Genomic DNA, 13,919 nt, shown 5'->3' on the forward strand with positions numbered 1-13,919 from the left:
GGATACAGGAGTGAATATTACAGAAGACCAGCACTCAGATGCTTCTGTTTCTAGTGGAAAAGATAAATTTTTTTAAAAAGTAAATAAAATAATAGCAGGTAGTGATGTGTTAAGAAGAAAACAAAACAGAGTGGTCAAGAAAGGACTTTTTGAGGAAATGATCTGAACTAAGCCTTAAATGAGGAGAAGGAGCCAGCTATGCCAATTATGGGGAAGAAGAGCATTCTAGACCGAGGACATGGGTGCGGAAGTGCTGATGCTGAACAACGTTGGCTTGTTTGAGGAACAGAAGGCCAGGAGGCCTGAAACACCTTGTGTGGAGGGTATGAGACTGAGGTTGGCAAGTTAAGCAGAAGGCTAATCCTGTTGTTTGGATTTTTTGTTTGTTAAGTTATGTCTTGTCTTGTTTTTTAAGTCAACCTGTTTTGTAGAGAATGACTTGCAGGGGGTTAGAAATGGAACAGGGAGAAGCCAGAGAATGATAGAGAGCTACTGGACAAATCCATGTGATATATGATGGTGACCTGGATTAGGGTGGTTGCTATAGAAACAGAAGTTGAAGGATCTCAGGATATTTTCCTGGGGTGCAGGTGTGAAGAAAGGTGGTAAACAAGGTGACTCCCAGGTGGTTTTCTTAAGCAAGTAGGAGGATGCCATTTAGTTCAAGGGGAAAGATCATTTAATATGACTGGAGGGACCCTAAATGCCTCTGCCCAAACTCCAAGCCTCTCCCACCACTGACCTGAAAATCTCACATCATTCACTCCTTGGGATCAAGGCTTGGTTAAATATGAATGTTGGCTTTATCACACTACAAAATCCACGTGTACGGAACTTACATTAGTTGCTAGGAATCTAAAGATGAATAAAAACAACTGTCTATTGGGGAGATTGATAATAAGTTAGCCATTTCAAGACAAGTAGGACAAGTATTATAATAAGAAGGGATAATAAAAGTGCCTACCTTGGTGGTGGGGGTGGGGGGGTGGGGAAAGGAAGCTGGGACGAAGTGAGAGAGTGGCATGGACATATATACACTACCAAATGTAAAATAGATAGTGGGAAGCAGCCACATAGCACAGGGAGATCAGCTCGGTGCTTTGTGACCACCTAGAGGGGTGGGATAGGGAGGGTGGGAGGGAGACGCAAGAGGGAGGGGCTATGGGGATATATGTGTACATATAGCCGATTCACTTTGTTTTACAGCAGAAACTAACACACCATTGTAAAGCAATTATACTCCAGTAAAGACATAAAAAAATTAAAATTAAAATTTAAAAAAAAATTTTTTTAAGTGCCTACCTTACAGGGTCACTGTAAGGATGCAATGAGTCAATGCCTACAGAGCTCCAAGTACAGACACTGGCATATAGAAGTGCTCAATAAATATCAACAGTTATTTTACACTTTTCTACACTGAGGTTTATCATTATTTTTGATGTTGTTATCTTCTGGATTCAGTAGGAGCAGATGGAATGATTATCACAGGCTGCTACTCTAGGAGAGGGAAGGTTGAATGGTGGAAGTCTACCTGACTCTAGCTTTCTGAACCAGTAGGAAGAAAGAGAAGTTTAATTGGCAGGCAAGGGAGGAGGGACATTCTAAGCAAAAGAAAAACAAGATCAAAGGCTAACAAGGCAAGAGGGAGCCAGAACTAGAGCCAGAACTATGCAAGAGACTGGAAAGTAGTTGAGTATTGTTGAAGTGTAGGTTACTTACCGAGAAGTGGCAAGAGATAAAGTTGGTGTCAGGGCTTAAGAAATGGGAAAAGGGGTTTCCCTGGTGGCGCAGTGGTTAAGAATCTGCCTGCCAATGCAGAGGACACGGGTTCGAGCCCTGGTCCAGGAAGATCCCACATGCCGCGGAGCAACTAAGCCCGTGAGCCACAATTACTGAGCCTTCGCGTGTAGAGCCTGTGCTCCACAACAAGAGAAGCCACAACAATGAGAAGCCCGCGCACCGCGATGAAGAGTAGCCCCCGCTCGCCGCAACTAGAGAAAGCCTGCGCACAGAAACGAAGACCCAACACAGCCAAAAATAAATAAATAAATTTAAAAATTAAAAAAAAAAAAAAAAAGAAATGGGAAAAGAATTTGAAAAAGAATAGATACATGTATAGGGATGACTGAATCACCTTGTTGTACACCTGAAACCAACACAACATTGTTAATCAACTATACTCCAATATAAAATAAAAACTTAAAAAAAAAAAGAAATGTGTAGACCATGCTGAGACATTCTGACTCAGACTCCCATAGACAGCGGGGAGCCAGTAAAGGATGTTAAGTAGGGAAGAGTCATGATTTAGGAGACTGTACTGTACTAGAGGAAATGAAACTGAAGGTGGAGAGACCAGTTCGAAGGGCATTACAGTACTATGGATGAGAGATGATAAGTGCCTAAACTAGGGCAGTAGCAAGTGGGGTGGGCATATTTGAGAGAGATTTAAACAGACAATTAACAGAATTAGAGAGTGTTTGGATGTGGTGGTTCAGGATGTATCCAGGATTTTCAGCATAGCAGGCTGGGTGGCTGGAGTTAATGCTGACTGAAGTAAGAAAATGCTTCCTGGAGAAGGACGAATAAGCTGTACTCGGGTTAATATTTAAGCTGCACTAGTCCATCTCCAACTGAGACCTAAAGAAACTGAACAAGAAGCAATCAAGATTTGTTTAATTTTACAATAAAAATAGCTCTAACGTTTTTTGCTGGTTGTGTCAATAATGCATACTTACTGCAGAAAATAAAATCAAGTACAGAAAAGCACAAAGATAAAAGCCATCTAAAGTCCTACCACCCAGGGATGCAGCTAAACTTTGATGTGGGGAAGGAAGAGAACAGTGGCCTGAGCCTGGGGACTGAGCAATATCACAAGAAGACACTGGGGTCTACAGGGAGCCAGAACGGGAAACTGAACAGGAACCAAATTGGGTTTTAAAATACAAACATCTCAGTTCTTTTTTTTTTTTTAAGAAAGGTTTTGGTTTTTTTAAAAAATTAATTAATTAATTAATTTTATTTTTGGCTGCACTGGGTCTTTGTTGCTGCCTGCTGGCTTTCTCTAGTTGTGGCGAGTGGGGACTACTCTTCATTGTGGTGCGCAAGCTTCTCATTGCAGTGGCTTCTCTTGTTGCGGAGCACCGGCTCTAGGCATGCGGGCTTCAGTAGTTGTGGCTTGCAGGCTCTAGAGCGCAGGCTCAGTAGTTGTAGCACATGGGCTTAGTTGCTCCGTGGCACGTGGGATCTTCCCAGACCAGAGATCGAACCAGTGTCCCCTGCATTGGCAGGCGAATTCTTAACCACTGTTCAGCCAGGGAAGTCCAACATCTCAGTTCTTCAAAGGGTCACATCTCCCTTAATGATACCAAACAAGCAACAAATCTTTATCCCATTTCAAATATGTGTAATTTCTCCATTGGCACTCAGGTGTAGTGAAAACATAGACTCATCCGGAGTTAAGGTTTTGTGACTAAGTCAGTATGAGGCAAGAGTGTAAATCAGGACAACCTTGATTGGTATGTCCCTGAAAACTCTTGGAGAGTTGGACTCCTCTCTTTTTTATGTATTCTGGAAGCATCCAGCAAAATATGTAAGAGCCACCTGAAAAATACATTGAATGAGTTAATGAAGCCAACTGAAATATAAGATTGTGGGCAGATCCCAAACTAATGAGAGGTCAGACACAACTTCATTCCTTCTCTTAGTGATTCAGTCATCTTGCATGCTGACATCACTTGTTTTTCTACAAACAGATTTCTTTATATACAAGGAAGAGTGCCACCTATCCCTGTTAAGTAGACTGCAGCTTGACTCGATAGACTGCCTCTAGCTCTAAATAGCAAAGTATTACATTTTAGACACTGCCATAGATGTAATAATAGTTCAGGTAATATACACACGTAAGAAAACACCCTCAAGATTTCCTAAATCACCAGATGATTTTTTTTTATCTTACTGGGACTAAGTTGGTATAAATCTGAGGAAGATTCTGGTCAGTTAAGACGATATGGTAAGACCTAGAGAAACCACTAAGAAAATAACTCCAAAAAATATAGGGAAAAAATCATTAAAGAAATTTAAATGTTACACTAAGGAATATTCAATTAAAGAAAAAAAGAGTAAAGTAGGAAGAGATGAACAAAAAAGACATGAGACACAGAAAACAAAAATTATAATGGCAGACATAAATTCAACTATATCGATAATAATAACATTGTGTGAATGAATTGAACAGAATACATTAATAAACAAAATCCATCTATATGCTATCTATAGGAGTAGTTTAGATTCAAAGATACACAGAGGTTGAAATTAAAAGAATGGAAAAACATGTATCATTCAAAAAGCAATCATAAGAAAGCTGGAGTGGCTATATTAATATCGGATAAAACAGACTTTACAGTAAAAATATTTAAGTGGTGCAACCACTTTGCAAAACAGCCTAGCAGTTCAGCATATAATTGCCATATGACCCAGCAATTCCACTCCTAGGTATATATCCAAGAGAAACATCTGTCCACACAAAAACTTGTGCAAAGTATTCATAGCAGCATTATTCGTAATAACCAAGAAGTGGAAACAAACTAAATGCTTATCAACTAATGAATGAATAAATAAAACATAGTGTATCCATATAATTGAATATGATTCATCCATAAACAGAAATGAAGTACTGACGTATGTTTCAGCGTGGATAAAACTTGAAAATATTATGCTAAGGGGAAATAAGATTGTCACAGAAGACCACATATTATATGATTCCATCCATATGGAACGTCCAGGATAGGTAAATCTGTAGAGACAGAAAGAACATTGGTAGTTACCCAGAGCTGGGAGAATTGAGTGGAAATTGGGAGTGACTGCTAAGAGATACAGTTTCTTTTGGGGGTGATGGAAGTGTTCTAAGATTGATTGTAGTGATGGTTGCGCAACTCTGTGACTACACTAAAAACTATTGAATTGTACACTTTAAATGGGTGAATTTTATGGTATGTGAATTATATCTAAATAAAGTAATTTTTAAATACAGAAAAAACTAATATAGAGGTCCGAATGGTGGTTACCTTTTGCCAACTTATCAGTTGAGAGAAGGCATGAGGGAGCCTGCCGCTGTGTTAGAAATATTCAGTGTCTTGATCTGGGTGGTGATTACATGGGTGTTCACAAATGTAAAAGTTCTTCTAACTATATACTTAAGGTCTGTGTACTTCACTACATGTAATACATCAGACAAAAAGAAAAACATTTTTAAATGCCAGCTTTATTTAAATAATATGACTTAAAATATTGATATTAATTATATTTAATTTTTCCATTTAATTTTAATATAATATTTTATAAATGAAATAACTTTTAAGACATATATTAAAATAATTTTTATTTTACATTTTACATGTACTTTCCTAATGAAAATATATTCAACACATTCAATTTTTGTACACTTTAAATTCTACTACATTTTGTATACTAATACTTTGAGTCATTACTGTAGATAGTGCACAGAAAATGAAAATCTTAATGATAATAACATAATTAATGATTTTGTTGATGATGGCAAGATAAAAGTTATGAAATAAATACATGATAATATATGAATTACATATGTTTTAATTTTATTCCCCATCCAAATATCATTGGATCATCAGGCCAAAATCTAGACACATGCAATAATATTTAAATTGTAATATTTGACATTTTACTTCTCTTTCAGTCATACAAAAGTTATAGCTTTAGATATATTTTCCCATTTGATTGTTATAAAGGTTTGTTTGTTGATATAAGAAGATATATTTTATTTGATAGTCCTGTGTGAACTTGATTTATAACTTTTAAAGACTTAAACATAAGGCACGTGGGCCTCAATTTATTCTTTCGTTCTCAATCCCACACATGTTATTGGTGGGCCTACAAATAGCATGTGTGACGTGCCTTATTTACAGTTATCTATATACTTTTTAACCACCTACTTCAACTTCCTGTATACACACACAAACACAAACATACACACATACATACACACAAAATTCTCTATTGTTCCTGAAGAACAGAGATGGTCTTACCCATTCTTGATTCCCCTGTGTAGTGTGTAACACAGTAAGTATAGGAAACAATAAATAGATTTTGAATTTAACTGAATCACATATGTAGGAAGTGGGAAGCACACCTCAAGAGATTTCTTGAGAAATCATGGATTTAAGAAATCCAAAAATAGACAGGAGTGATAGGTGTGAAGAGTCAAGACTTTTGCCTTCAAGACATCTAAAGCATATGCAATAGAGAGCAAGTTTACCCAGTTTGCTTCACTAATGTACATCCTTTGACACAATGAACAATCTATGGAGGTGAGAGGTTCACTGACTCAGAGTCGGGCTGGGCAATGTGTGGTAATGAGACATGTCTTTCGGTATATTGTTTTAGAAGAAGACGTAGGAGCACATTAAACTTCATACTCAGGGATGAAAAGCCACTCTCTGGAACTATATAAGATCCTCTATGCAATGTTCTAACAGTCCACCTTTAATTTCCACTGGAATCTAACTCTGCAGAAATTACCAGTAAAAATTCAAGAAATAATTGTAGTGGTTTTAGCAATATAGTAAATAGCCATCTGTTAGAAATTTGACTAAGATTCCCTAGTAGGTTGTCAGGGCTGAATGAATTTTAAATAACAAAAATAATGTCAAGCAACAATTAATTTCACCAAACTGCTATCAGCTGGAAACAATCGCCCTTATTGGCTGAGTTCGTACAGTTGCAGAGTCAGTATGAAACAATGGATCCAGGTCTTCAAATTTTAGGTCATAAGGCAGACTTGCACAAATGTTAGAGGATTGTTTCCCTTCTGTAGGAACACAGAATGTAGATCGAATCGTCCTGGTTCTGGACAAGAACAAGTTGGCTTTTTACCTCCTCTATTTTACCAAGTAAATTTTGTGACTTGAAAGGTTTGGCAGGAGCCAAAGCATGAAGTCAGAAGATACAGGATGAAAAAAAAAAAAAAAAAAGATACAGGATGTGTTCAGGAAATAATGAGTAATCAAATTGGCCAGGAGACTCAGAGCTTCTCAAAACGTTTCTGCCAAAATATCTCCTTACAGAGAAAGAATAAACTCAAATGTCCCATTCATCAAGAAATTTAAGCGTTTGTCCCCATATCCCCACTCAATGTCTTTGAAATCTCATGTTTTATCTTTAAAATGAATGCAAACTTTGCATACCAGTCTATCATATCAATGGTGCTATGTAAAAATAATGTTTCAAATGTCTATTATCAGAGGAGAAAACAAGTTTCCTATTTCTGAACTTGGCTAATATACTTTCTTGGGAAAGGAGGTTCATTATACATGTGGCAAAGCCCTTTATATAAATACATATTTTTGGAATTTTGTGAGAATTGTCACGAATATATACATATATTTTAAATATTATTATTAAACTGTTCTGTTTTCAAACCTAATTCAAATTCAAAACTTAATAAACAGTTTATTATTAAACTGAACAGTAAGTAACTACCACTCAGCTTAAGAAATAAAACAGCCCAGAACCTTAAAGCTCCCAGTATACCCCTCCCAGACTATTCTCCTTCTGCTTGTTTTCCCTCCAGGAAACCACTATCCTGAATTTTATGGTACTCATTCCTTTGCTTTTCTCTATAACTTACTAGTTTACCACAAATGTAGATATTCCTAAACAATATAACATAAAGTAGCATAAATAGCTTTACTTGTTTGTGACCTTGATATAAATGATGTATATATTCTACAATTTGCCTTTTCAGTTCCACATTGTTTTTGTGATTCTTTCATATCAATATATGTGGTTAGAGTTCATTCACTTTCACTTATGAAGAGTATTGCTGTATATTTATCCATTCCAGTGTTGCTGGACACGTTGTTTTCAGTTTTTTCTAATTACGAAGTGTTGTGTCTCCAGATGCATATGGGAAGGAATTTCTGTAAGGTAAATATCCAGGAATGAATTAAATTTGAGTAAATAGTGCCTATGGCACATAATATTTTCTAAAGATAGCAACAAAAATATCTTCCATCCAAATGCTCTTTTTACAATGTGACTTTGACATATCTCCCATCAAGACGTGGAGTCTATGTCCCCTTTCTTTGATAGTGGGTGAGCTTTTGTAACTTTCAGTCAATAGAGAATGGTGGAAGTTACTCTGTGTGACTTTCAAAGCTAGTTCATAAAGGGCCATACACCTTCTATTTTGTTAGCTCAAATACTTGCTCCTAAAAGACTTTAGCTTCCTTATAAGGACTCTCACCAACCAGAGGCCTGAGGCCACCATGCTATGAGCTCAGTCTAGCTGCCCAAGTGGAGAGGTCCCAAGGAGGGACGCTGAGACAACATGAAGAATGATTCCAGCCAGTTCCTAGTGGCCCCAACTCCCAGATGACCCACTGGAACTGAATGAATGATTCCAGAGCTGCCCAGCCAAGCCCCTTCCAATTTGCTGACCCATAGAAACTGTGGAATGTTATTTTAAGTCACTAAATTTGGGGTGGCTTGTATGCAGCAATAGAACACCAGAAAAATACCAAATTGTCTTCCAAAATTGTTGTACCAACTTTCACTGGTAGTGAATGCAAGTACCTGTTGTTCTACATATTCATCACCCTTTATGTTTTGCCTGTACGGTACACATATGAAATATGATTATAGTTTTAGATTGAATTTCTCTGATTACCAGGGACTTTGAGCATTTTCATATATTTAGTGGCCATTTGTGTTTTTTCTTTCATAACATCAAGGCTTTTGCTTGTACTTCCATTAGATTTTCTCTGTAGAATTTAAAAATATTATGAGTACTAATACTTTGTCAGTTATATACAAGCCTCTTCTAGGTTGTTTATTGCATTTTCCACTCTTTTTATAGTGTATTTTGATGGACAGAAAGTAGCAATATTTTCTTTTATGGTTTCACCTTTTTCTGTCTTAAATTCTTTCACCATGGGATCACAAAGAAGGTTTTCTGTAATTTATTTTAGAAGTTTTACAAGTTTTGTTTTTCATATTTAAGTCTTTAATCATCCACGTGGAATTTATTTTTGTTTGATATGAGGAAAAAACTTTAAATAGGTCCAATTGAGCATCTTTTCTCAACTGAAAACTCTATTGTATGTCAAGTTCCCAAAGCATGGTCTGTCTCTGTGCTTTCTTGTCAGTTCCATTGACTTACTAATCTTTTTGTCAATACCACATTGTTTCAATAATTACAGCTGAATGTTAAGATGTTTTTCAATCTAGTAGGGCATGACCCTCTTGCCTGATTTTTCTTATTCAAGAATAGGCTATATCTCCCTATTTATTTAGTCTTCCTTAATGTCTTTCAATAAGCTTTTATAAATTTCTGCACTAAGATCTTGCACGTTTTTTCCAGATTATTTAACAGTTTTTGTTGCTACAGTAAGGCTATCATTTTAAAATAAATGTTCTTTTTTGCTGCTGGTATAATCTTATATCTATAAGTTTTACTAACTGCTCTCATTAACTGTCATAGATTCTTTCTCAGTTTTTCATGTAGGAATCATATCATCACCAAAGCATTACAGAGTCATGTCTTCCTTTCAAATTCTTTCCTTGTCTTGCCTTATTACACGGGCTAAGGCCTATAATACAATGGTGAGTAGAGTGGGGAAAGTGGGCATTTCTGTCTTTTTCCTGGTTTGAAAGAGAATGCTTTTAATGTTTTGCCATTAAACATGATGATTAGGGTAAGTACTTTGAAACTAGCCTTTATTAGATTTAGAAGTCTGATTGTATTACTAAATTACAAAAAGCATACATTTTTATACATCCAGATAATAATTACATGGTTACTGTTATGTGGTACCTTGCCTCCAAGATGGCCCCAAATGATTCTCACCTCCTGGTACTCAGAGTCTTATGTAATTCCTCTCATATTGTACCAGAGTAAATCTGTGTAATCAACAGAACATGGCAGAAGTGATCAAATGTCATTAGATTAGGCTATAAAAGATATTATGGCATAAGGTTACAAAGGATCATAAAAGACTATGAACAATTATATGCCAATAAAATGGACAGTCTAGAAGAAATGGACAAAGCCGTAGAAATGTACAATCTCCCAAGACTTAACCAGGAAGAAATAGAAAATATGAACAGATCAATCACAAGTACTGACATTGAAACTGTGATTTTAAAACTCCCAACAAACAGAAGTCCAGGACCAGATGGCTTCACAGGCGAATTCTATCAAACATTTAGAGAAGAGTTAACATTTGTCCTTCTCAAACTATTCCAAAAAATTGCAGAGGAAGGAACACTTCCAAACTCATTCTACAAGGCCACCCTGATAGCAAAACCAGACAAAGATATCACACATACACACACACAAAAATTACAGGCCAATATCACTGATGAACATAGATGCAAAAATCCTCAACAAAGTATTAGCAAACTGAATCCAACAATACATTAAAGGGATCATACACCAGGATCAAGGGGGATTTATCCTAGGGATGCAAGGATGGTTCAGTATCCACAAATCAATCAATGTGATATGCCATATTAAAAAATTGAAGAATAAAAACCATATGATCATCTCAATAGATGCAGAAAAAGCTTTTGACAAAATTCAACATCAGTTTATGATAAAAACTCTCATCAAAGTGGTTATAGAGGGAACATACCTCAACATAATAAAGACTATGTATGATAAGCCCACAGTTAACATACTCAATGGTGAAAAGCTAAAAGCATTTCCCCTAAGATCATCCTTGTTCCACAAGACAAGGTTGCCCACTCTCGCCACTTTTATTCAATACATTATTGGAAGTCCTAACCACAGTAATCATACAAAAAAAAAAAAAAGAAAGAAAAGGAATCAAAATTGAAAAAGAGGAATAAAACTGTTATTGTTTGAAATGATATGATACTACACTTAGAAAATCCTAATGACCCCACCAAAATACTACTAGAGCTCTTTAATGAATTTGGTGAAGTTGTAGGACACAAAATTAATATACAGAAATCTGTTGCTTTTCTATAAGAACTAACTAATGGAAATTGAGAAAACAATCCCATTTACCATAGCATCAAAAAGAATAAAATACCTAGGAATAAACCTACCCAAGGAGGCAAAAGACCTGTATTCAGAAAACTATAAGACACTGATGAAAGAAATAGAAGATGACACAAGCAGAAAGAAAGATACACTGTATTCACAGACTGGAAGATGTAATATTGTTAAAATGATCGTACTACCCAAGGCAGTCTACAGATTCAATGCAATCTCTATCAAAATACCAAAGGCATTTTAAAATTTTTATTTATTTATTTATTTATGGCTGCATTGGATCTTCATTGCTGTGCATGGGCTTTCTCTAGTTGCGTTGAGCAGGGGCTACTCTTTGTTGCGGTGTGTGGGCTTCTCAATGCGGTGGCTTCTCTTGTTGCAGAGAACAGGCTCTAAGCATGTGGGCTTCAGTAGTTGTGGCATGTGGGCTCAGTAGTTGTGGGGCATGGGCTCAAGAGTGCAGGCTCAGTAGTTGTGGCACACAGGCTTAGTTGCTCCACGGCATGTGGGATCTTCCCGGACCAGGGATAGAACCCATGTCCCCTGCATTGGTAGGCGGATTCTTAACCACTGTGCCAAAGACATTTTTAACAGAACTAAACAAGTAATTTTAAAGTTCGTATGGAAACACAAAAGACCCCAAATAGCAAAAACAATCTTGAGAAAGAAGAACGGAGCTGGAGGAATCACGTCCCTGACTTGAAATTATACTACAAAACTACAGTAATCAAAACAGTATGGTGGGGGAGGGGTGTGTGGTGGTTGTGGGATGAATTGGGAGATTGGGATTGACATATATACACCAATATGTATAAAATAGATAACTAATAAGAACCTGCTGTATAAAAAGTAAATAAAGTAAAATTCAAAGAAAAGCAGTATGGCAGGACTTCCCTGGTGGCGCAGAGGTTAAGAATCCGCCTGCCAAAGCAGGGGACACAGGTTCGATCCCTGGTCCAGGAAGATCTCTCATGCCGCAGAGCAACTAAGCCCGTGTGCCACAACTACAGAGCCTGTGCTCTAGGGCCCGCGTGCCTCAACTACTGAGCCCACGTGCTGCAACTACTGAAGACCACGCACCTAGAGCCCTTGCTCCACAACAAAAGAAGCCACTGCAACGTGAAGCCCGTGCACCACAATGAAGAGTAGACCCCGCTCGCCGCAACTAGAGAAAGCCCACACACGGCAATGAAGAAGCAACGCAGCCAAAAACAAAAACAAAAAAAACCATTTTGGCACTGGCACAAAAACAGACACATAAATCAGTGGAACAGAATAGAGGGCCAGAAAAAAATTCACACACTATGGTCAATTAATCTATGACAAAAGAGGCAAGAATATACAATGGGGAAAAGACAATCTCTCCAATAAGTGGTTCTGGGAAAACTGGACAGCTACATGTAAACGAATGAAATGAGAACATTTTCTCATACCATATACAAAAATAAACTCAAAATGGATTAAAGACCTAAATGCAAGACCTGAAACCATAAAACTCCTAGAAGAGAACATAGGCAGAATATTCTTTGACATAAATTGTAGCCATATTTTTTTGGATCTGCCTCCTAAGGCAAAGGAAACAAAAGCAAAAATAAACAAACGGAACCTAATTAAGCTTAAAAGCTTTTGCACAGCAAAGGAAACCATTGACAAAATTAAAAACGAATCTACTGAATGGGAGAAAATATTTGTAAATGATATGACGAATAAGGGGTTAATATCATATATGTATATGTATACATATATACACACACATGGACACACAGACACACACAGCTCATACAACTCAATATCAAAAAATGAACAACCTGATTAAAAAAATGGCCAGAAGACTTAAATAGACATTTTTCAAAGAAGACATACAGATGGCCAACAGGCACATGAAAAGATGCCCAACATCACTAATCATCAGAAAAATGCAAATCAAAACCACAATGAGATATCATTTCACACCTGTCAGAATGGCTATCATCAAAAAGACCACAGGCAGCTCCCTATTGCTGGAGAAGAAAAGTGCCCCGGATCCTTTCAGGACTCTTGGTCTTTCGGAAGTGACCCAAATCGAGTGAGGGAAGAGGGAGGAAAATCCCCTGGGTCCCTGCAGGGTTAATTTATTCAAAAAAGAAATAAGAGTAAAATGCATGCAAAAGTCAACATGCAAAAGTCTTGTGAAGAAAATGAAGGAAAAGCACAGAACATGACAAAGGCTGAGGAAGACTGCCCTATGGAAGCTGTACCACAGGAGGCAGAAAGAAATCCTCAACCTTCTGAAGAAGGTGTAAGCCCGGAAGTAGAAGGAAACCTTAGAGAGGGCTGACTCAGCCTGGTCAGGGATATAAAGAGGACACTCCGGTTAGACATTTGGACCCAGAAGAAATGATAAGAGGAGTAGATGAGTTGGAAAGGCTTAGGGAAGAGATAAGAAGAGTAAGAAACAAGTTTGTGATGATGCATTGGAAACAAAGACATTCACGCAGCCATCCTCATCCTGTGTGCTTTAGGCCTTGAATTCTTTTTTTTTTTTTTTGTCTGATATTAAAATCTGGCCCCTGCTTTCTTTCTGTTAGCATTTTCTGATGTATCTTTGACTTTTGTTTTATTTTTAATCATCTGGTGGAGTTTTGTTTTAGGTAGTGTCCTTATTACCAGCATCTGGATTTTGTATTTTTTTTTTTAATAATTTATTTATTTACTTATTTTTGGCTGTGTTGGGTCTTCGTTTCTGTGCGAGGGCTTTCTCTAGTTGCGGCAAGCGGGGGCCACTCTTCACCGCGGTGCGCGGGCCTCTCACCATCGTGGCCTCTCCTGTTGCGGAGCACAGGCTCCAGACGCGCAGGCCCAGCAGCTGTGGCTCACGGGCCCAGTC

General features: G+C 37.4%; 1 pseudogene across 1 annotated transcript; it reads left to right on the forward strand.

Moving 5' to 3' along the window:
- Positions 1-11,307: 11,307 nt before the first annotated feature.
- LOC309634389 (transcription elongation factor A protein-like 8 pseudogene) lies at positions 11,308-13,716 on the forward strand (annotated as a pseudogene). The gene has a single exon. The product of its transcript is annotated as a transcription elongation factor A protein-like 8 pseudogene (transcript).
- Positions 13,717-13,919: the final 203 nt, after the last annotated feature.

The sequence above is a fragment of the Balaenoptera borealis genome, assembly GCF_965194805.1.
Source record: "Balaenoptera borealis genome assembly, chromosome: 1".
Classification (NCBI taxonomy): domain Eukaryota; kingdom Metazoa; phylum Chordata; class Mammalia; order Artiodactyla; family Balaenopteridae; genus Balaenoptera; species Balaenoptera borealis.